This window comes from Eutrigla gurnardus (genome assembly GCF_963514095.1).
Source record: "Eutrigla gurnardus genome assembly, chromosome: 22".
In the NCBI taxonomy this organism is placed as follows: domain Eukaryota; kingdom Metazoa; phylum Chordata; class Actinopteri; order Perciformes; family Triglidae; genus Eutrigla; species Eutrigla gurnardus.
In genome coordinates, this window is record NC_139933.1 from 16,582,336 (window position 1) to 16,606,526 (window position 24,191).

Here is a 24,191-nt window from a genome sequence, read left to right on the forward strand (position 1 = left end):
AGGTGTATTTGTCTGTTGGCTGTGTACATTAAGTGTAATAACCTCCCATGTAATTACTTTTTGTTTGTTAAGAACAGGAAAAAAACTGCGTAACAGCAATTGTGCTTAAATGATCTCAAGACAAATGAAAATAAATGGAATCATACACATGAAGCACATTTTTCTTCCTCTGCGTTGGATCTGTGTCTATGTCACTGTTTCTATTACATGCTTCTGCAGCACAGAAACATATGTGATGTGAACACATGTAGGCGCCATCTTCGGGTCCGGGATCTAGTTCGTCTAATCCATCATGGCAACCATGAGCGTGTCCCAGCAGTGTGCATGTTTTTTTCTTGGTGCCCCCTGGAACAGTTACCATTGTCGTCTGTGCTACTTGAAGCATTTCTATATTTGTTTGTATTTTCTTTATTTGCAGCTTTTTTTTGTATCAATCTGCATGTGTTTTCCTAGGATGCAGCGCATTGAGCTCTCAGGGCCACTGTCATTGCCTTAATTAGACTTAATTAATTAATGCTTTGCCAGAACAAGATTACTAAAAGTCTTCACAACTTGGGGAAAAAAACAACAACAGTTTCAACAATGTCACAGTAAGGACTGCAGTTGATTAATAATGAATTAGCACATAACCTTTAACACAGTGGTGTTTGTATAAACGGGAGAACAACATGTTAACTTCAATCAACAGAGAAGTTTATCATGGGCTAGATTAGGTACTGGTGCCATTAAGGCAGAGGACAAGCTGCAGATGGAGTGATCCATTATTCAGAGCAGAGCCTCTCCCGTATCAGGCTTTGGCAGCCATTTGTTAGATTAACTCTCACTTGTTTGCATTTGGACAAAGGGAGTATCATGCTGAAAGACGTATGGGCTAATTGGAAAATGTTACATGTTGAAATGTACACATAAAGCTCTTTTAGAGATTCAGTTAAATGATGGATGCTGCTGCAATTCTACATTCATATTTAATAAGGCGAAGCATTTGAAATGGCGTTTTTTCTTTCTGGGAGGATCTGCTGGCAAATGTCATAGGTGCTGCCTGCCATTAAAAGTCTGGTTTCCCTTTTGTTGTTATACCAACAAAGAAGCACAGAATGAGCGAAAGGGTCAAAAATACAAGTGCAAAGGTGCAGGAAATGAAAGTAAACTTTGGGCAGAAGACCAGCATCAATGACCCTCTAAACCACCGCCTGAGCAAGGGATTTGATTTCACCTACTGGTTTTCAGAGGTCTATCTATTTAGCATTTATTTTAAGGTGTGATAAACGTGAAAACGAATCAGCAGACAGTGAGTGATTTTATTATTGCCCATGCTTTTAGTGAGCATGCAAACAGGCATATACTCACTATTCCTGTAGATCAGATGTCTCTTCACAAGGAAATAGATTACATTTATTACCAGCTTTTGACGTTCACATTTGCATACTTTCTCCCGTTGTTTGAACCCAAACTCACCTGAACAAAGTATTTAACCTAACCAAGCCGTGTTGTGCTTAAACATTATAACACCTTATCCTGTCGGTGATACGTCAGTAAAGGTTTCTATCTGGCCAAACAACGTTTATTGTCACTACTTTCTGACTGTACCGTCTGTACCGACCAGACTTTGACTCTCTAATGGACAAACCATGCACAGTGAGTTCAGCACTACTTATTTACACCTTAGTGACTGACATGTTAAATGACATAGTAAATTGCACCCGAGCAGACAGTCTGTGATGACAAATCAATCCTGTTACTTGTAGGTCCATCAGTGTGATTTACATGCTCCGGTGTGTGTGCATTAAAGAATGCTCATGAACTAATAAAACATTTATAATCTAAGTATAATCTATATTCATGATGCACACTGCTGTGGATGAATGGGAAAGGCTATGCAGGATCTAATTCCTTGACGGTGAGCTAACCGACACAACACAGGGCAGGATCAGAGCTGAATGAAATACAACGGTTAATCCAGTTCATCACACACAGATTGTGTTTTCACTGTGTTCTAATCCAATGTTCAAATCCTGCTATCAAATGGAAGCAAATCTCTTGCAACAGCCATACTGTAGTGTCAAGTTCAACCATTTGAAAAACAATGAAGAAGGAGGGTTAGGATTACAGCTGGAAGTGCCAGGATTGCCCTTGAATGTACTTTGAATGTACTTAAGCAAATGCCAAGTCTCCTTCTGGAATATTTTACAAACTCAAAGTGAACTAAGACGTGAATGTTAGGAGGATATTTAAAGGTTTAAAGCCTGCTATGTGTTTGCTTGTATGCTTTCAGTGTTTTGGCCTAATTTGAGTGTTGGTGGATGTCTTTTCTACAGCCCAACAATGATTTACAACCCTCCCAATGGAGCCAAAGTTTATTTATACAACACGTTTCATTCCAAGGGTAATGCTCTGCTTCATGAGAAAAGCAAAAACCATTAACAGTAGGAACTCTATGTACTTGCACACATGGTGCACTAACAATCAATTAAAGGATAAAATGCAAATTGAATGCAAAAGCACAATGGGACAAGGTTAATTAAAAGCACAGGAGAAGAGACATCTTTGTAGTCTGTTAAACGGGTTCATTTTGTTTTCCCTAACACAGCTGTTTTGTTTTTTTCCCCACCTCTTACATTTTGTCAATCTTACAGCTCTAAAATAACAATCAATACCAGATCAAGCAGTCACAGTACTATGAGTCAGTGGAGACCGATTTGCCTTTGCCAATAGTCCCCTTTGACCATATTTGAATTTTGTGGCTTCAGTAATGGCGCTGAATGTTAAACCCAAATCAAAGCCTCTGAGATCCCAGATGCTACGTGCATATTTCTCTACAGTCCGTGGTGGGAATAGATTCATATAGAAGGGCTATTATCCATCTGTCCATCCTTGCACTCATTAAACTGTCCATCTACTTTAGTGCCCAATCTCTGCAGGAATAACGTTCACTTGGACGACTGCAGTCAAGGACTTGTCCAAGTCCCAATGCTCATTGCCAATGTGGGTAGTAGAGTGACATTTATAAAACGCAGCCAAAAGAAGTGTGGGGGGATGGGGGCGTTTAATTAATATGCTTGATTGGACACATGAGGCCCCGGTTTGCAGCACCAGTGTTGGCTTTTAATACAAAATAGAACCATGGATAAGATCTGGTCCTAACGACGATCTAGTTATCTAATTTTAAATATAGGTTTTGAACTTTAGTGCCAAGCGTGGCTTCGAGGATGGCAATGTCGGCCGGAAACATACGGTTCACAAACAATGAGCTTCATGCAACAACATTCTCCTCAATTGCTCTCATTTAAGAGAAAGAAACAAGGGAAGTCAACTCCAGATGCACAAAACAGGAAAATCAAAAGGTATCGACGGGCAGTATGTAAGTCACTCACAATATCATCCGTGGGTCTTTGAGTCTTCATTGGGATCAATGGACCAATATATTACAAATGTAATAAACCAATCATTCTAATTACCCTAATTGATACATTCATCTAAATTTGATTAAATTTTTTTCATGCTCTTCAAATGTATCTCCTAAAAATGTATTTTTCCTTGCGTTGGACAGTTTGTGGACATTTTTGCTCTTATCTTGGTAGGAGTGCTCTCGACCATTTTACCTGAGAGAAAAGCATAAATAAAAGAAATATAACGATAAAAACAAATTGTGGATAAGAACAAAAATAAGAGGAAATTGTTCTCATATCACTTCCTGCATGAGACGGGTTTTATCCTAGTCGCTTTGGTGATCACCTTTTCCTCTTGAAAAAAATATCTTAACAAATTTTGGACAGTTTGTCATGAAATTTGGTAAAAGCAATAATGTTCCATAAAGGATGAATCGTAATAACGTCTGCATTCATCTAGCGCCCTTCAGCAGGTGGAATTGTCTTCATGTTTTTGACCAAAATGTCAATGAATCTGATGACACTTCCATCAGGCTCAGCTATACTTTGCGTTTAGTGCGGATTAGCAGATATTAGCATGCTAACATGGTGAATATGATAAACATAACAGCTGTTAACATTGCCAGTGTGCCTTGGCATCATGCATATCTTCATTACAGGAGATCTGTGCCCTTGTATGTGACTATGAAGCGGTATTCCCTTAGACCCTTTAAAGGGACTAACGGATGTCTCAGAGACTAGCTTGTCGGGAGGAGAGCAGGTAGCAGCTACTGAGACTAGCTAGCTTACAGCTAGCTCTGGAAATAGTAGCTGGCTAACTTTGTCAAGTAACACTCACGCTAACGGAGAGTGAGTGTATATATAATATATATGTATACATATAGTGAGAGAGACTTAGGTCTAGAGAGGCTAAATCAAACCCCTATGGAGTCCCACGTGGGACCTTATGTTGGAAATAAATAGGGAGCCAGACATCACTTACCACGCTTTTGGGCGTGTCGTCTTTATAATTGCGTATTTTCACAGTCTGATATAGACTGGTATTTTCAACAGTTATATGACAAAATGCAACTTTCTTGATGTGCAAAATTATCTTTAAAATTGACATTAGTATGTGTGATTCATGGCACATCAAAATGAATCAAAGAATGATTTGTCTCCCGCCCCTCTGCAAATGAAAACCATCAAATGTAAATGTCACATTTCTCAATTCTGGCCACGCAGTGCTGAGGAGATTGGGCTACTTTCACAGCTGGTGATTTCTTGAAAATGTGTCAGTATACATTCGCTCAGCACAGAATTTCTGACTGAAGGGAGGAAATGAATCTCAAGCTTCCACACTTTATTTCACAAGACTTGCCTGCACTATGTTTAGTTTATTTTTAAGGTGAAATTCACTGGAAAAAGGTGTAAACGTATCTATATACCTTGGATGCATTGACATCAGAATGCTCTCGTTGGCATGCAGCCTGTTTGTCATTTAATTTAGTTCCAGCTGTTATTTTGATCACAATAAGTAGTTTATTATCATCTTCCTTCACTTCTGTCTATCCATGTATCTGTCTATATGTCTGAACACCCATAGATTATAATTAAAGAAGTGGAATGATGGATAGCAGGCCGGGGTTGTTAGAAAACGGCTCATTTAGTGATCGTACTGAGCAAATTCTGTTTGGTTTAAAAATACAGAGTGAATTGTTATCAGTATTTGAGCTGACGGGAATGACTGTTTCAATTGATGGATTGACGTTTCTTTTTTTTGGGGATGGATTGTTTCGTACAAACTTGTGTCTGATGTAACAGTTGGTCAACTGTCACAAAATTAAGCATCAACAATTTCAGTAATTGATAAACCGTTGGAGGCGTTTGCTAAGCAAACATGCCCTGCTGTTCCAGATGGCTTGTTGCGTCCTCCAACTGCAAGTTCAGACAATATTCACTTCATAATGAGACAATGGAGAGCAGTGAATCCCCACATTTGAGACTCCGATATTGATGTTCATAAATGGTTCTGACTATGAACATTCTTGTGAATTTCCCATCAATTGACAATTACTCATTATTACAGAAATGTGTGTATATATATATATATATATATATATATATATATATATATATATATATATATATATATATATACACATTAAAAATTATTTATCATTATTGATCGTATTACTATTAATGCTTAAAATAAAAAGATGTAAATAATCATTTTCTTTTCAAAATCATCCGATCTCCCAAATGTGAACATTTTCTTGTTTCTTTGCTCCTCTGCGACATTAAAGTTAATATATTTTTCACATTTCTGACATTTTGAAGACTAAACAAATCGACTAATTGAGAGGAAAAAAAATCGACATTCACAAAATCTGTAATGCCACATCCACCTATTTAAATGGACAAATCTCACTTTCCACCAGGGGGGAGGAGGAGGAGGAGGCGGAGGAGGAAGGAGGGGGCTTCAGCCCGGTGATGATGAAGTCAATAAATAAGGAAAGCAGAGCCATCGAAGGCAGGGGGATGGTTCCGCAGCTCCTATCCCGCCGTCCGACATGTGTTTGCGTGTACAGTCGGTGCTTTGCAGCGGTGCTCCTGTAGAGAGCGGTAGATAGTTTGAATAAGTGCTGCCAGCCGCGCTCCCTTCTACTGTACAGTACACAAGCGGAGGGAGGAGCGACCGTGTAGTATTTCTTTTTTTGTGTGTTGCTTCTTTCCCTCCTGTCGTTGCAGCGCAGCACAAACGCCACTGGAAGGCAACCAAAACACGGGGGGGGGAAACAAAACTGCTCGTTTTCACTACGAAGCTTCGCAGGAAGGAGGACCGGGGGGAGAGAAGAGAGAGGAAGAGGGAGATAATTTGGGCAGTGCGAGTCGCAGCGGCTTAGCGGAGGACTGGGCTTCTGGGAGTGAAGGAGGGGGGTTGAGAGACGTGGAGACCCGACACACACCGCTACACTTGTGCAGAACCCGGAGGGGAGCCCCCGCTGACTTTCTCCCGCTTCGTTTCCGCCTAATGCCCTCTTATCCAACCCGAGCTGGTGTCCGGACCGCGTGGGGGTGACCGACGGTAAGTGTCGCTATCGAGGCTTTTAACCCGCCCCGACGTCCGCGCTGCGCGGCGTGCATGCAGTTGTTTGGCGGTTGCTAGCATCAGTAGCCCGGGCTGGTTTGACAGATCTCAGAGAGCAGCCGGGGGTACACACGGTGTCCGGGACGCAGGAAGCTGGCTGCAGCCCCGCTGTCTCTGCACCGTCCTACCCCCCTCATAGTCCTCAATGAAACGCCAGCACCGTGGGTGTAACTGTACAGCGCTCACGCTGCCTATCATCATAGTGGATTGTGCGTCTTCTATGTGCATTTTGCACACAGGCCTGAACTTGGATTTATGCCTGCAGCTGCACTCTGGCGCGCGCATGGTCCAATCAGCATGCACACGTGCACAGAGGCACATCGGCTGATCGATACAGATCCCCCAGCTATGATACACCCATAATGTATAGGGGGAGGATACAGGGAGCCTCTCGGTTCAGTTACTTGACCCCGATCTGGTGTCCTCATGTTCTCCTTGAGGCCAGAAGGCAGATTAAATGCATTCTTATTTGAATAGTATTTGGAATGTTCTAGCTTCTCATAGTACTATGGGTCCAGACGGTGTACTTTATGTACTGCAAGGCTGTCATGGAAGGTAAACCCACCTTCCTCTTCTTCTAAACCCTCCTAAACTAAAGTCAGTGTGAAAGTTGGGTCGTTAACGTGTGTGTGCGGTTCATCACGGTGTGTAACGGTCCCAGTGATGCTCACAGACTGGCATGGAGACTTGGTAGCGCATCCCAGACAATCGTCGTGTGACTATATCAGTTGATATGTATCACAAATGGCCAATATCAGAACAAAGTGTTATTGTGAGGCACAATGTGCGCTGCATTAAAACGGTCTGCTGGGTATTAAATTACCACAGACGCTCTGACTCCGCTGTGCAACTCTCTCTGTGTGTGTGTTTTAGATAAACATGACCTCAAAATACACTACAGTACAATGAGGCGTACTTTCTGCAACAAAAGACAACATTGCCCAGGAAGTTGCCTTGACATGACTGCACTGATTATGAAGGAGCTCTAATGCCTAATGTTGCCAAGAAGCACTTTACTAACGTGTCCCGTCGCCCCGACTGACTGCTGACAGGCGGCAGCGACGCGTAATCATTCACTCGGACCATGTGAAAATCCCCCTAGTGAAAATAATCTCAGTGCGGCAGATCGTGAATATAATGGTGACGGTTTGCGTAGTGCGTTTGCAGCTGTTTGTACACCGAGTCCCTCATCACCACATTACAGCGCCGTAATAATTAAATCACTCAATGTAACCACTCTGCCCAGAGTGTTTTCAAGGTCTCCATTCTCAGTTGCATTCATGCTCACAGAAGTGTCTTTGCTCTGTGATGATAGAAAGCGACGGTCTAAAAGCCTAATGCTCTTGCTGTTGAATCCAGCAAGCTGGCAACGGAAGTATTTCCTCACACATTTTAAAGGCAGAGTGTATGGATTACCTCGTCAACGTGGTAACCACTGAAAGATGTACATCCTTTTTACTCTGCGTCTACTCTATTGTGATGTCTTCGCAAACTTTTAAAAGCATGTGCTATTATTTCACACTATGAAAGCAGTCAATAAGGCACAACACATCTTTCATATAACCTTTTCTCAATATGACATCTTATAGAAATGAAATAAAGGAACAACACAATGCTGTTTTTTTTTTTAAAGTAGGATTTAGTCTCAGTTATTCCTCCAAAAGTACTTAAGTAAAAAGGTGTCTGATAGACATTGCATACGCCTTCATTCATAAATCATGTTCATGCCATTATTATGTAAATGTCTGTGGTCTTAAACCCCCGTAGAGTCTCAGGATTCCTTACAAAACCGGACTAAAACAAAGCTAATTTATGTCGGATCAGCTGGTGTGGCCCCAGGTGCCCACTGTTCATTAATCATTAGCCTCCCGTTTAAATCGCAGTGTTCTCTCCCCGGGTTGATTATTAGCCCTGGACAAATCCGGCAGTCATGTATAAACATTTTCTCCACGGATAGGATTTTAAATGGACCAAGTGTGGGCTGTGTGTGTCAACAACAGGAACAAACTCTGAGAAACACTTAGGTGATATTTTCTTTTTGCTCATACTGGTAGTTTATTCTTTTATTAATTCTATAGTTCATATACTTTCCCATGCATAGAAGGATAGGAATGGGGAAACTGAGTGATGTAACAGTGATGTGTACATGAGCGAACACAGACCAGGTCACATGGGGCTACACCCATGTGACCTGGTCTTCCCTTTCTCCTCTCTTCTCCTCCAACTGTTGGCTGGGGCTCCCTTCGGGGGCCAGAGGTGACCTTCAGTCTCTCCTAGCAGCAAGCACCCTAGTGGGCCTCTCTTTTTGTGACCCTGTTTCTGTCTGTCTTTCTTCCTGGCCTCCCTCGCTCCCTTTCCTTCTCCTTACACCACTCCTCCCCCTCCTCGTCTGCTCCCATCCCCTCCTATTCTCCATGGTGAGGCAGCAGCGCTTAATGCTTAGAACCATAGAGCGTTCACTTATATAACCTTGGCTGTGCAGCTGAGGTCCTGGTCTGTATCTACTGTATAATGATGTCAGAGCTGTCTAGGGAGGCAGAGGGCATGCTGGGTAGGCCAATATGTAGAGCTATTCCTGAACTGAGTCTGGTGAGTGGGGGTGATCCTAGGATTTGCCTCCCCCTTTATCCTCCTTTTGTCTCTCAGGATGATGTTGGCAGCTAAATGGAGATGCAGTTGTGTTTCATTTGTAAGTTTTAATGGAACGTTTGATGCTACGTTGTTTCCCCACGTTGCTATCCTGGTTTAGAAGTTTCTGGCATTTTCAAACAATCTTAAGGGACCAAAGGTAAGCAATGGCGACACATTTGTTTGCTTGTTATCGGAGGTTAGCATCGCCTGTGACTTATCCAATATTGCCTTTTCCTCCATAAATGCACATCCTGGAATAACATGCGTGTTATTGTCTTGCCTTTACTTTCTGCTTGACCTCAGTTGACTGTTGCTCATCCGATAGAATCTGGGGCCCAAGGCGCTTCACCACGTTGTCTGTGTTTTGGCCTATGACTAATTAGATTACAGCACACCCATATGATATAGACTCGTAGGTTGTTTCATGGAATCCATTCAGCCAGTGTGAATGCAGCCAACCAGCCAGCCAAACCGTCATCTGATCATCACGGGTTTGTGCACTAGAGCCGGGCTAATAGATTGTGTGGCGATGTAGAGTATACCCTGTGTTTACCAACATAATGCATTAAGACGCACAAAGCCATCTTTTATCAAAGAATGGTTTGATTCACTTCGCTCTGTTTTTTTGTTCTCTTTATGCACCCAGAGATCAGTCGGATGACCAACAAGCATCAGATAAACATCAGGCGCCCTAGCAGATGCCTATACATCATTATGCATACCGATTACTACAGTCTAGGCATTAATGCGTTCACCATGAGCCGCTGATTTGGGAGAGGTCATCATCGCCTCAAGGCCACCTACTTCTCACAAACGTCCTCTTGTTCCACTAAATCCCCTTACCTGCTTTCAGTGCTGCTTCAGCCGACACTTTGATGGACGACTTGAACCGGCGCTAAGTTCTTTCTGGACATCCACTTATTATTCTATAACCTACACTTACACCGACACGTGAGCCAGAGATGGAGCCTTTATATATCGCTTTAGGTCTAGTTCAACCACATGGGCAATCACTTTTTGAGGTAAAGTTATGAAATTATTGAAAAAGTAGGTCAAGTCAGCACGCAAATGATGTGGAAAGTGAATGTGAAGTGTCCCATATGCACACATTTATTCATGGTGGAAGTGTCTTTATTTATGGAAGGGAAAACATTCAGGTGACGGTTCAAAATTAATAAAATATAATGTACTATAATCAACTACGGCTCTCAGCCATTCCTTTATGGCTGTCAAATATTTATTCTCCTATAGATCAACTTTTTCTCATTTCATGTTATCTCTGCTGAGTCAACACACATGTAGGCATGATTTACTCTTCGTGTCTTTTGTTTGAGGAAGTAAGCTCTTTAAATGTGCAGATGGCACCCATTCACACTGTCAATGTCACAGTTAATGTGAACTAATGTGCAAACCACTGGGCTTTAATAGCTCAAATCCCACATGTGTTCCCTCCAAAGTCATGATATGTTGTAATGGGAAAGGTTGTAATGTTGAGAGAGGAGTTGTCATTTTAGAATAAAGTCATACTGTTCTGAGGAAAAGGTTGAAATGTTAAGAGAGAAAAGTTTTGAGAATAAAGTCAGAATATTTTGAGGAAACATTTTGTAATGTTAAAAAAGAAAAAAGTAAAATAATTTTCCCAGCAGGGGTTTCTGCGTGGCATCGCCACTTGGACAAATCCAAATACCAGAGCTTGTAGTAATAAAAATGTAATATAATTTGTTGAGTTTATTTAGGATTGTGATTACATTTGCTCATGATTATTCCGGACAGCGGTGCACGGTTGTCTGTTGTGACATAGAATGTTTTGTATTTATATTTTGTATTAATTTGTTGGGGGAAGGAAGGACTGGAGGAAATTCCATGCTGTTTCCTGCCGTAATGTCTGGCACACGGAGTAATGAGTGTGTCTTCACTGGCAATTGGAACCTCATTATCTGAGAAGAATGAGGCTAACCTTTCAGTGTGACATCCTAGCGGGTTTGTGTTGCATTCGGGGGCCCGCGGAGCTCCCACCGCTGATAAGAACGCTGTCACGGTGAACACGCCGAGAGGCACTCCGCGCTGGTCTTCATGCAGACCGCTGGGGGGTCCTGCTGTCTTGGAGATACTCTAATGCCCCCCCATGCATGACATCAGGTGTCAGCCAGCGTGCTCCAAGTTTTTGGCTGTTTCTCAGTGTTGTGGTTTTTCTTGGACCCTCCCTTTCCTGTTCCCTCAGTAGGTTAGGTTTCGTTTTATTCTTCAGACCTTTCTGTTGAGCCGGGGTTTCCATGCTGCTTACCAGAGGCTCCCCCTCGTCTTTTGTATTCCCCTGCTCCATTGAACTCTCTGTCTCTCCGTGCCCGTCTCAGCCTTCTGCTTCAGCAGCTTTCCAGATTACCGGGGAAAATAATAATTTGTAAAATAACCTTTATTGGGCAGAGAGAGTAGCGAGGCTGTTTTACACGGCCGCACTTCTTTCTTATTAACGCCAGTCAGCTTGGCTCTGCCCCGGGTACAACTGGGACCACTCACAACTGGCTTTTCATCAACGGAATATTTGGCACGGAGGCTGTGAGGTTTATTTTTGCCAGGGTGAAGCGGAGCACTTTACGAGGACATCCGACATTCACTGGCATTGGACTGCTCTCTCTCTCTCTCTCTCTCTCTCTCTCTCTCTCTCCGCGAGAGCTGCCTCAATTTATGCATTGGAATAGAAATGAAGTCATTACACATTTGCAGATGTATTAAACAACCAGTTCCCAAGACAATAAAGTGGCTACTTTTTTTCCCTCTACTGTGTCATAAACGCTGAGGCGCTGCGGCATACAGAGGGATTCCCTTCATGTGGATTTGAGATTGAACGGGCAATAACAATCTCAGTATCCATGTCCCCTGGGGCGGAAGATGATCAGTTTATAATCAGAGTTCCCAAGAGGAATTAATGTGTGTGTAATTATGACTTAGTTTGTTTGAGGCAAGAGAATTTGAAAAAGAAGTAATAGACAATGGTTTGGGTAGACGGAGTGTTAAATTATCCCTGTACGTAGAACTAGATACAGTTCATATTTATAGATCTAGGGCTTTAACCAATTGCTGTTTTCACTATAAATGTATTTACTGTTTGAAAAATGGTCGTAACAAATTCCCACGGCCTAAGGCAACGTTTTCAAATTGGTTGTTTTGTCCAATCAAACAGTCAAATACCCTCAATAATCCATTTAAGATGGAATAAAACTGAGTAAAGTAGCACAAACTTTAAAACTGAAAGGCCAGAGCCAAATCAATTTTTACATTATTATATTTTCTGTATTGTGTGAGTAAAGACCCCAAAATAATTTTACCACAATCAACCAACTCCAAAAGGAAAGGAACAGTAAATGACTTAAATAATCTCAAGATCAATAGTGTTAAAATGCATGTGATTAGAGGCAAAAGAACAAATCTGTTTAACAGCTTCCATTTGGAAATTTTCCATGCATCAACATACTATCTGCCGAGGTAATGAATAACTGAGCTAAGAGATGCTTATAAAACCCCACAATTAAACATTTGGCCGAGGCCCAAGTCCAGCTATGCGTGTCTACTCTGCTCTCCCAACGAGTACTGTATATAGATCAGCATTTCATAACTGGCGGAGAGAGAAAAAAATCCATGAGCATGGAATAGATTGACCCTTATTTTTTATTAAACATCCAATCAGCGTGAGCTCAATGCTCTTTGCTGGCTGCGTTGCAAATAAAGCTGGAGCAGGATTCCTGTGTTGGTAAACAATGATATGATATTAAACATGTCTCACAAGCTGTCACTGCTCAAATAGCCCGGGTTTAGGAGCTTGACATATAGCTGGCTATGCAAATGAAAGACTGGACTTTTTATTGTGGCCAGTTTTGTAATCTGTCTTGTTTAAGGAAATTTGAATGGACTCTTTCCAACACCTGATGGTTTGGCAAGCTCCTGCAAGGCTCCACCTCTTGATCGTTGTGTTTTTGGAAACATTGGGACCGTGATTAAAGGCACTACACATGCTGCCTACACCGACAGCTTTACTTTTGCTATGAAAAAGCTGCATAATTACAAGACCATAATGAAGACCTTTGGTTACACAGTTGGCTTTCAGAATAGCAACATAGGTTTTCATTAGGGCTGTGGCTTTTCACTCCAGACACTGGGGAATTACAAGTGTCAGGAGTGAATGAGGCTGGAGGATTTAAGCTAAGCGACATTAAATATATAAAAAAAAATATATATATGTATATATGTGTGTAATTTATATAAAACGTGACATTATTAAACTATTATTTATAAGCATTATAGCTGATTGTCTCAACCAGTTATTTACATTTACATTTACATTTAGGTCATTTAGCAGATGCTTTTGTCTAAAGCGACTTACAATATCCGAAAATAGCTAACTATTTCACCTGTTTATTAACGTCTTTTAACTAATTATTTCACCTGTTTATCAGGTCATTGCCTAGCTTTAATCAATAGTCTGCCTCGAGCAGCTGCATAGGTCAGGTCTTGAAATGCTGCAGCATTCAAAGTTAAAAGTGAGTGCAAGATCAGTGACAGACAAGGGGATGTATGGCAGGAACTTATTCCTTTTAATTAACACCTGGAAATGCCATTTCCTGCCCATTTACTCTAAAGCTCAGTCTATTTTGCACTCCAACAGTGTTTCTCACAGGATGCCGCAAGACCTGTTTTCACAAGTGCAGACCTGGGACCCTCTAGGGGGTCCAGATAAATGCTCCACACTTACAGTATTAAAATGGTTTGAATCCTACTTAAAGGACAGGGACTACTTTTGAGTCTATCGATAGTTACACATCTGAGTGGGCAAAAATTACACGTGGAGTTCCCCAAGGCTCCATTCTGGGGCCTCTTCTGTTCAATATCTACATGCTTCCACTGGCTCAGATCATGAAAAACAACGAAATATGTGAGAGGATACACAAGTGTACATAACAATATCACCAGGGGACTATAGTCCAATATCAGTACTGATTAGATGCATTGGGCAAATCAGTAATTGGATGGAGCAGAATTTTCTCCAATTAAACAAAGACAAAACTGAAATCATTGTTTTTGGAGCCTAAAAAGAACAGTCAAAAGTTAGCACCCAGTTTCAAGCGGTAATGGTAAAAACCACAAATAAAGAAAGAAACTTAGGTGTAGTCATGGACTCAGACCTGAACTTCAACAGCCACATTAAATCAGTTACAAAGTCAGCCTTCTATCACCTAAAGAATATATCAAGGATTAAAGGACTTATGACTCAGCAGGATTTGGAAAAACTTTTCCATGCATTTATCTTCAGCAGGCTTGACTCCTGTAACAGTGTCTTCACAGGTCTCCCTAAAAAGTCCATCAGACAGCTGCAGTTAATTCAGAACACTGCTGCTCGAGTCCTCACTAAGACCAAAAAAGTGGATCACATTACTCCGGTTCTCAGGTCTTTACACTGGCTTCCTGTTCGACAAATAATTGACTTTAAAATACTACTGCTGGTTTACAAAGCACTGAATGGTTTAGGACCAAAATACATTTCTGGTCTTCTGCTTAGCTACGAACCATCCAGACCTCTCAGATCATCTGGGACAGGTCTGCTCTTTGTCCTTAGAGTCAGAACCAAACATGGAGAGGCAGCCTTCAGTTTTTATGCACCACACATCTGGAACCAACTTCCAGAAAACTGCAACTTTCTGTAAACATACTATCTATAAACTTATTATACTGCACTGCAATTTCTATTCCTTGATATTCTTGTTTTTATTTTTAAAGTTTTAAATGTTTTATTTTATTTTATTGGCTTGATTTAATGCCTTTTCTCCAATGCTTTTACTGTTTTATGTAAAGCACTTCTAATTGCCCTGTTGTTGAAAGGTGCGATACAAATAAAATTTGCCTTGCCTCCACAGGAAGTTAATTTTGTTTTTGTATTTTCTTCCTGGCATCCCTCGCTCCTTTTCCTTCTCCTTACACCCTTCCTCCCCCTCCGATATATTTTTTTTGTTAATCTGGTGCACTTTGAGAGCAAAATGAAGGGGATGGGTCTATGCAGGACTTTGTGCTCTTGTAAATAATTTATGCTCTTGTAAACAGTTTTGTACTCTAGTAAACAATTTAATCATAAACACAAATGACACAAGTCACAAACAAAACATCAAAGCACGATCAAAAAGTGGGAAATGCATAAATGCACATTTGCATCCGTCCCAGTCTAACAGCAGCTCTGCTTGCTCCGTGGCTCACAAGTACAGGTTGGTTTTAATATTAAAGTTAAGTTTGGTAATTCAATTTTATTATTAGACATTTCAAAAAAGTTACGGTTTTAATATGTTCAGCTAGTGCAGGTTCGGATTAGGGTTAGGGTTAGGGTCACTCCTTTCAGTTATTGCACAGCCCGCCTATAAATGTACAGCAAGCCGCTGCCTCAGTTGGAGAATGACGTGGATTTGGGTCACATGCCTGGTTTTCTCGGTCCGACTCGGGCAACGTGTGTGTGTGTGTGTGTGTGTGTGTGTGTGTGTGATATCCCCCTATCTGAAGAATTAGACTTTGGTTTATGTTATGACTGTCTGTGAGGTCAAAGATCACTTCAGAGTGTAGCTGGGCTTCTTTGAAGTGTGGCTGACAGTGTGCTTCCCTCCACACACACTTCTGTCTGAGGAAACATCTTTTTCTGACATCACGGCCGAACCTTTTCTGAAGCCGGACTCCGTCTTCCACCCTCGGGTTATTTTGAGAGCGTCGCTTCTGTGGGAAAAGTGTCGGGCCACATGTTGAGTCAGGGTCAGAGCATTTTGTTCAGGGATTCACACACTGTCACTTCTTGTGTGCATGCGTCAACATGAGAGTGGAGAATAGTTTAGCATTCCCCGCGTGAACCAATAGCCATGGAGGTGGCGGCAACTGTGTGCCACTGTGTTACAGCTGCAGTTTGGCAACAGGAAACACCAGTCAGTCACCTTTCCAACAGTTGGTTGATGCGGCGATGCCAAATATGATAAGTCTCTTTATAAGTCGCCTTTTCTGTTCCTGTCATTGTAGATATATATTATGTATTTTATGATGACAGTTATTTAAGGATAATCTGTAAAAGGGGATGAGTCATGAGAGATGAGTTAGTGATTAACATACATTTATATACATTTATATTTTAACATATGCCGTGTCCTTTTTTGTCAGATGCGGCGGCAACATCATCTACATCAGCATTTCAGAGGCATGGTTGATATTCAAAATGATGCTAAGATGGGCCAAAGTGACCTTGTTTTAATCTGAAGCAACTCTGAAGGATTTACTTGCTGATGCTGGAAGTTCATACGGATTTAACCTTTTAAACCCGCTACTACAAAATGCTGTGCAGCCAAATGAAATATACAGTAAATATCTTTGGGTTTTTTCTGAATATGTCAGCTTGGGCTGTTTAAAATTATAACAGGACATTTATAGACAAACTGATTAATGTTCATTAGTTGTACATTATACACTGTCAGACAGTGTTGAATGAGATGATTTGCCAACCTTAAAGCTGCTTAAAAAGAAGATAAAATGTTAGCAGGGGGTTTATAATTTATTTAGATCTGCAACGATTTATCGGTTGGTTGTTAATTTGATCATCAACCATTTGGATTTTTGAAGAAAAAAAGCTTTTTAAATGTAAATATTTTCTGGTTTATTTAGTCCTTCATGACAGGAAACTGATTATATTTGAATTGTGGACAAAATGATTTGTCAGCATTTTCATTTTTCACCATTTTCTGACATTCTTTAGAAGTGAGAAAATAATGAATGGATTGATTGATGATGGAGGGAATAGTTGGCTGCAGCTCTGCATTTGTTTAATGGTTTGAAATCATGCTTTGCAGTGACACGTTAATTTGTGAACTCAACTATTGAAAGGGAAAAGTTGTTGAGCTCCAGCAAATAATCAAACAAAAGGTAGTGTTCCTGCACTTGTGCTGGTAGTCTGCCCTTTAAAAAAAAGAAAAGGAACATAATTAAATTCCCATCAAGGCGCTGCTTCAAGGACAATCTGTCGCTCTTTGAGGACTATGAAAGAAGTAAGCCTTTTAACAGTTTGAAGTACTAGTTTGGAAGCACAATGGACCCATGTAAACAAACATTAACGTATGTATCGCCATACAAAGTTGCCTTATCCTACACATAACCTAGGTATTGTTTTTGAATGCATCATTCAGTGTGTTTCATCTCTACCTGCTGAGGGATAGCGAGCCACGCACTGGAAGGTCCAGAATGCCAACTTCATGCCCTGAGGCTGCGTGCATTTTTTTGTCTTTTGTAAAAGTCGAGAGGCTCATGCGACCAATCAACTGCAGCCAATCAGCAACCTCCGGCAGACGGGAGACACTAACATGACTGATCCAGTTGCTTGCTGCTATTTAAAGTCGCATCTCTTCTTTTACACACTTAAACATGTGTTGGCACGAGCTGCGTTGTGTGTCAGCGCTTCCATGTGCATGTACACTTGGCTATATTTGTGTCTGCAGCGTCTTCATGCGTTTGGTGTCGAGGACAAGCTCGTGTTTCCTTCGACATAGCTGGCCCAGATAGCAGGAAACTCAATCTGCAAAGTGTGAGGCGATCACTCTGTGATTAGTGTCCAACATCACCCTGCGGTAGCCTCGCCATGGCAACACTGGACCAAAAACTCAGGGGCATTTCTTGCAAGCTCTGCACACGTGCCAATAATAAAACTGATATGCATGCATTAGAGCTGTGAATTTTCCTCTAGAATACTATAATGCTCAAATTCAGCCTTTTATTAATATTCACTACACTACACAGGCTTATACGTTGCCAATGCCATTATCGGCAATGTGGTTGTTTTACTTCCTGTCCACTAGAGGGCATTACCAATGAATATGTTGAATTCCCAACAGCTGACAGCTTTCTAGATAAGTAATCATTAAGAAAGTAAAACAACCACATTGCCGTTCTCCTGAAGACGCTGTTTCTCCGTTGCCATGGCTACGCCCTCCTCATCTCACCGTCAGCTCTACGTTCACGTTCTCACGTACATCCTGCTGTCGGTCTTGTTCCAGATGAATCAGCCGATGGAGACGCGGGTCGATCTAGCTAGCAGTAAGCAGCATGAATGCATCTTTGTCATGATGTCATCACTTCTAGAGCTCCGCCCATATCTTTGTTTCATCTCACCGAGTGCTGCCGCGTGGTTATCTCAGCGTGTTATCTCCGTGATGCTCCGCTGTCGGCTATTTCTGATGGTAAATGGTAAATGGCCTCATTTATATAGCGCTTTTCTCCAAAGCGCTTTACAGTAATGACTGACATTCACCCATTCACTCACACATTCACACACCGACGGCTGAGTCAACCACGCAGGGCGACAGCCAGCTCGTCAGGAGCAATTAGGGTGAGGTGTCTTGCTCAGGGACACCAGGCACTCAGCTAGGAGGAGCCGGGGATCGAACCGGCAATCTTGCGGTTGCCAGCCAACCTGCTCTACCTCCTGAGCTAAACCCCCCCCTTTTGATGTGTCAAAAGCATCTGTTTATGCGGGTAGGCCAAGGCGAAGAGGGCGAGATTTGCTAACTTTAGAAAACACGTTTCTAAAATAAAAACCCATTTCAGCATTCGAATAGAACTGATTTCTTTTACCGTTTGAGTCGATTCGATTCCCGAAATTCAGTCCAACAGCCCGAGCATGCATTCACAAACACGCATTCACACCGGCTGATGCACATCCGTGTTCTCGAACGCATCCGGGCGGATAACCTTAGTCAAGATGTCGTCGCTCAAGCTTGTACAGATCACCGCCCTGTGAGGGAAATATGCTGCATTAGGGTTCTCTGTGTTTGCACAATACTGTACATAAGGATATACACAAAGGCACTTACAGTTCATTTTTTTTCAGCCGGCAAGCTCCCTGTTTGTACAGATCTGTCTAAACTGTCTCGAGTGAGTGTTTAATGCTGTCGCCAACAACGGTTTGACTTTTCACAATGCGGGGCGACACTCAGGGGAGCAGCATGCCGCCGACAGGCCCGGGGAACTGGGGCAACTTCCTGCATCAAAACAATCGTTTGTCAAGTTGGTCATTAATTACCGGGGCATGGAATTTGGGCATTTTTGATGACGTGGAAATAGGATTTCATGCTACTTGACGAATACGCCGAAATGAATTTAATCGTTATCTTCCCAGAAACATGTGACGGCTTCACAGGATGAAAAGTGTTGCAAAGAGTGAAAATGGATGCGATTCACGGTTTTATCCCAATAATCATCAAAATATGTTTAAAGTTCCTTAAATGACACTGATATATATAGTATAGATTTAAAAATGGTCCTTTAAATTCTAACCAGGCTCTATTTTTCATCAGACAGCTTTTTCAAAGTATTTCGCTATTCACAATTATCCCGATGATGGAAATTCACCACGATCAACTTATTGTGTTTGACTTATGAGTGTTTTTTTCTGATCATCCCGATGATAAAATCCTCCTTTGTCCAATCCCCACTTTCTAGCCATGGCTGCATGTTCTTGAGACTTGTAACTGAATTAAATAGGACAGTAAATGCAACACTTTTTTGACGACTAAGAATATGACCGCAGTCTGTCGAGGTGTGAAAATGAACAGTGACACTAATCAAATTGGCCTCGAGGAGCATTCATAGAAGATCTGGCTGGACGCGGGCCCAGGGTGACTGAGGAGAGTGACGAGCTGGCCGGCCCCTGAGAGGAGGCTCCAGTGCTGCTTGTGTTCTCTGTGTCGCGTCCCTGACCCTTGTCCAGGTTGGACCGGCTCCAGCTGGTCGCCAGAGCCAGCTCTCCCTACTTCCACATCTGTAGTCCTCCTCGGTGCCAAGGCAGGCACAGTGACCCTGCTGGCCTTCTATCCCTCTGTGTTTGTGTGTACGAGAGAGAGAGAGAGAGAGAGAGAGAGAGAAGGGATGACAGAGAGAGAGTAAAACAGATAACATTAGAGGTTACAGGACTCGTAAATGGAGAAATGGTAGAAGTATGTTGTTTACAGTCCATTATTGTTAGGCCTGTGTGTGTGTGTGTGTGTGTGTGTGTGTGTGTGTTAGTGGGCTAAGCACGAGTGTGTGGTGTTGGGACCTAACCGTTAGGACTACACAATGCGGCCTACAGAAGCCCACACATGCGGCCAGGACAAAGGGACAAAGGGGATTAAAAACTACACCGCCATTTTAGTTTCACATCTCACCCAGGTGAGAGATGCGACACCTCACAACCATCCTATTGGCTGACATCTTCAGGGAACCCCGGGGGGTCCCCTGGAGCGGCCTGAGCTTTATAAACCGAAGCCGCCCGGAGAACATTCTCTTATTCACTCTTACTCCGAATCCTACTCTGACCTCTTCCTACAACCGGCGCAACACCACGTTGCAACGGGAGGCGACCCCCTCCCGCAGCGCACCGCTGCAACAAGAGGAACCAAGCCGGTTCCTGCCGTCCAGCTACCAGACGCTGTCTGAAGTAAGCTGACTAGATCGCCAAGCCGCGATTATATCGCCGTCCGTGGAAGAAAGAAACACGGACTGTTTTCTTTATTTGAGTTTGATCAACGAGAGGAAACCCGCTCCGCTCTCGTCTGGACGAAGCCGACTCATCACGTCCCCCGCTGACGCCGGGGACTCACGAACCACCGCCGTTACGGAACGCCGTCATCGTCTTACGCAACGATACCAGTAAGAGGCTATCAGTCTGGGCAGAGACACAAGTGATAGTGTAGGATATGCTTGTAATTCTTGTTAATGTGTTTTAAGTTCTGATCGCGGACCGCCGAGTCCGTTGGTTCATGTGCTGCTGTATTTGAATACTGATCGTGTACCCACGCAGCTGGGTTGATTTCTGTAACAGTGTTTTCGACTAACCTCCGCCATATTCGCGAGCTCAGAAAGCCTCTACTATCAGTTAAAAGACCGGTCTCGCGGAATAAACGCCAGTTCATTCACGCGAGCCCGTGTGATAACGGCACGCTTTCTGTCCCTCCGAATATCGCTGGCGCATCCTCTCTCTCTTTGTTTGTGCCCCGCTAACACACACACACCGCACACACGTGTCCTAAGCCAGCTGTTCCCGGCGGGCGCTAGGGACATAGCTACATCTGGTGGCTACATACGGCTATCTCTCTCTCTCTCTCTCTCTCTCTCTCTCTCTCTCTCTCTCTCTCTCTCTCTCTCTCGCGCTACTCCGTCAGACCTCAGTGGCTCCGCCCCTGACCGCTGCGAGGAATAGCTCCACCTCTCTCTCTCTCTCGCTACCCCATCGAACCTCAGTGGCTCCGCCCCTGAACGCTGCGAGGAATAGCTCCATCTGGTGGCCGCACATCAGCTATCTCTCCCTCTCTCTCTCGACACGCACGCACGCACGCACACACGCACACGCACGCACACACACACATACGCACACACACACTCCACGTGTGTCTCTCCTTCTGTTTAGCTTAGTTTTGTGTGTTAGGTAGTTAGGTAATAAGGCTTTGTTAAGTGCAGTGTTATTGATTGTGATCATTATTACTGATTTTAATAAATCTTATTATGTTATAACTAGCGGTCTCTTGTGCTTGTTGTGTATATGTCACTGGATAACAGCAGGTTGTGAAGGCTAGTGCTTGAATTTCACGCCTTTTTAATTGTTCGATTGGTTTTGTACTCCTATGCCAATGATCACGATGATTGGCATGTGAGTATAAAACCTTCATATTGAGACTGAATACAGTTTTAGGTTATCTTTTCCCTGATCCCAGGGTGGTGCCCCGTTTATTCATGATTATATCATGATAATATATTAAATATAATTATTAATACCGATAATCATATTGATATTGATAGTTAACTGTTGATAACCAAATCTGCTCCTGCTACAACCCCAACATAAATGGTGCCCCGTGTGAGGCCTTCTTAAACCAGCTTTATCCAGAGATTTATGCACAATAACCTGAGAATTATAGTAATAATAACAATAATAGGAATTGTTGTTATTGATATCATTGTTTAGAAATCGATGTTCAAGGATCGATTTGTTTGCTCCCTGTTACTATTTGCCAAGCAAATACAGATCAGGGTTGCATATGCATGTTGTGATTAGCCATTTATTGTTTGACAACAATACTAACAAACACAGGGTTAGGGATACTAAGACGCGTTATAACACTGTTATTACTCACCAGAGGTGCTAGAGACACCTCATTGACAGTCCACAGGCTGTAGAAGAGTACTAACATTTCCATTGTAAGTCACAGGTCGACGCAGCTCACCTGTGCACCCACATCAGTATAACAACAAATACCGGTACATTCTTTTTTCTTGCGATTAGCACCGAACAAGTAAAGCCACCGTATCCTCCCTTTACTAGAAGTAGAGCAGAGAATAGAGCCACAGAGTGCACCGACTCTGTGAACGTTGAAATTGTACCTTGCTATTTCCACCACGGGTTCTAGCTCGAGTTAAAATTTCAAAATAATTCCCTAACTGTTCCTGCCGCGCATTTCAGTTAGCGTGCCTTTGGCAAAGAATTAAGTAAGCAGCCTACAGTAAGTCTGAGTTGCTGTATAGAATCATTAGAGCGTGAAGCTGACCTCTCTAAAAGAGAACCGCCAGTCACCTTATCAGGTGATTTGCATAACCCCCTCCTTTCTCTCCAGACACAATGGAGAACTTTTGTGAACAGTTCATCTCATCTGTGGCACAGAGCCTTCAGACAGGCTACTCTGAGTTTTTGCAGAAACTAAATCTCAGTGAGTGCCAAGAGGAGATCAACGTGTTACTGAACAGCAGATCTGATGAAGTAACATCATCCAAGGGTCCATTGTTAAAATGCTTGCTACTAACTTTCTACAAACAAACCTGTCTCTTGGTTCAGAGTAAATCTGCCCTAGAGAAAAAAGTGGTAGCACTAGAGGAGCAAAGTGCTTGTCACCTCCACGACGCTCAAGCAGCAGACATGAGAGCCCTGCGTTATTTAGATGTCCTGCACACCACAGAGTCCCAGTTTTTGTCCTACAAGAACAGGTGGTCGAAGTCTAAACCAGAATGTCCTCCCTCAGCCGACTCGGCCAGTCAGTGTGATTCAGGCGTCTCCGACTCCCACTCTTTTTGTAGTGAAAATACGACTCCCCCCGCCATGCAGAAGATGGGAACAGTTACCAGCGGACACAAAGTCCTTAAGACAAACTCCACTGAGAGATAGCGGTAACGGCTACGCAGCTTCCCATTGCTCCGACACAGACAGCGAAGAAACCAGCAGTGGAACTTACACAAGTTCTCCTCCAAAATCTTCCTATCTTTGGAACAAACCTGTAATTTGCGACGCGCCTCCTCAACCTAGCTTAGTCTCGCCTTCACCAGAAAGGACGCCACAGCGCTTCCGCTTTGAAGAGCTTGAGAGCATGGCTAAAGATATTCAACATTTTGATCCCGACAACTCGAACCATAATATTGACGAATATTTGAGAGAGTTAGACAGACTCCTGATTGACCTCCCCCATGCCTCCTCACGGGAGAAGCTCAGACTAGTCGGGAAGACCACAACCAGACATGTCCGCAGTTTCATAGGAACACTTGCACCCAGAACCCAGGACCGATACCCCAGACTTTGTGCAGCACTCCGGAAGGAGTATAGCCGGGACTGGGATCCCGCCGCCGCTACGATCAGTGCCCTCGCCGTTGTACATGAGGAGCAGGAATCACCCACGGAGTACTATTGGCGCTTCAGGGCCGCCTATGCTCAGGGCCGTAACTCCCCAGGAGTGGAGGAAGAGCCTGCCTTCAAGGCCCTCTTCCTGCATAACCTACACGAAAGTGTGCGCTACGATGCCACCATACACTTCAGGACACATCGACTCTCCATGCAAGAGATTCGTAATTACGCACAGATGGCTTGGGAAACCCACTTAGCGCGCAAACTTAAAAGCCAGCCCGCTAACTTCGACACATCTGCGTCCGAAACGTCTGCCGCCTTAAAGCATAGCCCTCGTAACAGCGCGAAAGGGGGTGAGCGGCCAGCACGCCCCAGGAATCAGACAAAACCAAGGAACGAGAGT

The 24,191-nt window shown here is 43.0% G+C and overlaps 1 protein-coding gene across 2 annotated transcripts in view; it reads left to right on the forward strand.

The window, feature by feature from the left end:
* Nucleotides 1-6,168: 6,168 nt before the first annotated feature.
* LOC311032780 (thyroid hormone receptor alpha-B) overlaps nucleotides 6,169-24,191 on the forward strand; it is a 130,088-nt gene continuing 112,065 nt past the window's right edge. For both annotated transcript variants that reach the window (XM_084039815.1, XM_084039817.1), the window contains exon 1: nucleotides 6,169-6,453. The gene's annotated coding sequence lies outside the window, so the exon portion shown is untranslated. The remainder of the gene's footprint in view (nucleotides 6,454-24,191) is intronic.